General features: G+C 38.3%; 1 protein-coding gene across 1 annotated transcript in view; it reads right to left on the reverse strand.

Annotated features, from left to right (window-relative positions):
• The window catches only part of LOC119590981 (glycine-rich protein DOT1-like), a gene marked incomplete in the record, with an annotated part of 741 nt that extends 583 nt beyond the window's left edge, over window positions 1-158 (reverse strand). The window contains 1 exon segment of the mRNA XM_037939713.1: window positions 131-158.
• Between the last annotated feature and the right edge of the window lie 153 nt (window positions 159-311).

A 311-nucleotide genomic window follows, 5' to 3' on the forward strand; every position in this document is an offset into this window, starting at 1 on the left:
AGTTTAACAATATAATTTATGTAAAACAACCTTACTAACTAAACCTACAGTATCAACACAAAATAATTTTGCAATTCAGACTTGACCGTATATCAACTCCCTATCTTGTTTATATAAATGTTTTTACCACCTCTGCTTCCAAAAGTCGAACTGAGCGATTAATCAAGAGAATGGTTTAAGCCGCGTGTGTCCGGGGTTTATATACGACCGTTTAAGAATTACTGCAACAAGGGCCGTGTGAGTTTTGGAAAACGCATTTTGGTTAATGTGGAAGGCCTTGGCACTGTCAGAGTTGGCCTCGGGCAATTACT

The sequence above is a fragment of the Penaeus monodon genome, chromosome 28, assembly GCF_015228065.2.
Source record: "Penaeus monodon isolate SGIC_2016 chromosome 28, NSTDA_Pmon_1, whole genome shotgun sequence".
Classification (NCBI taxonomy): Eukaryota; Metazoa; Arthropoda; class Malacostraca; order Decapoda; family Penaeidae; genus Penaeus; species Penaeus monodon.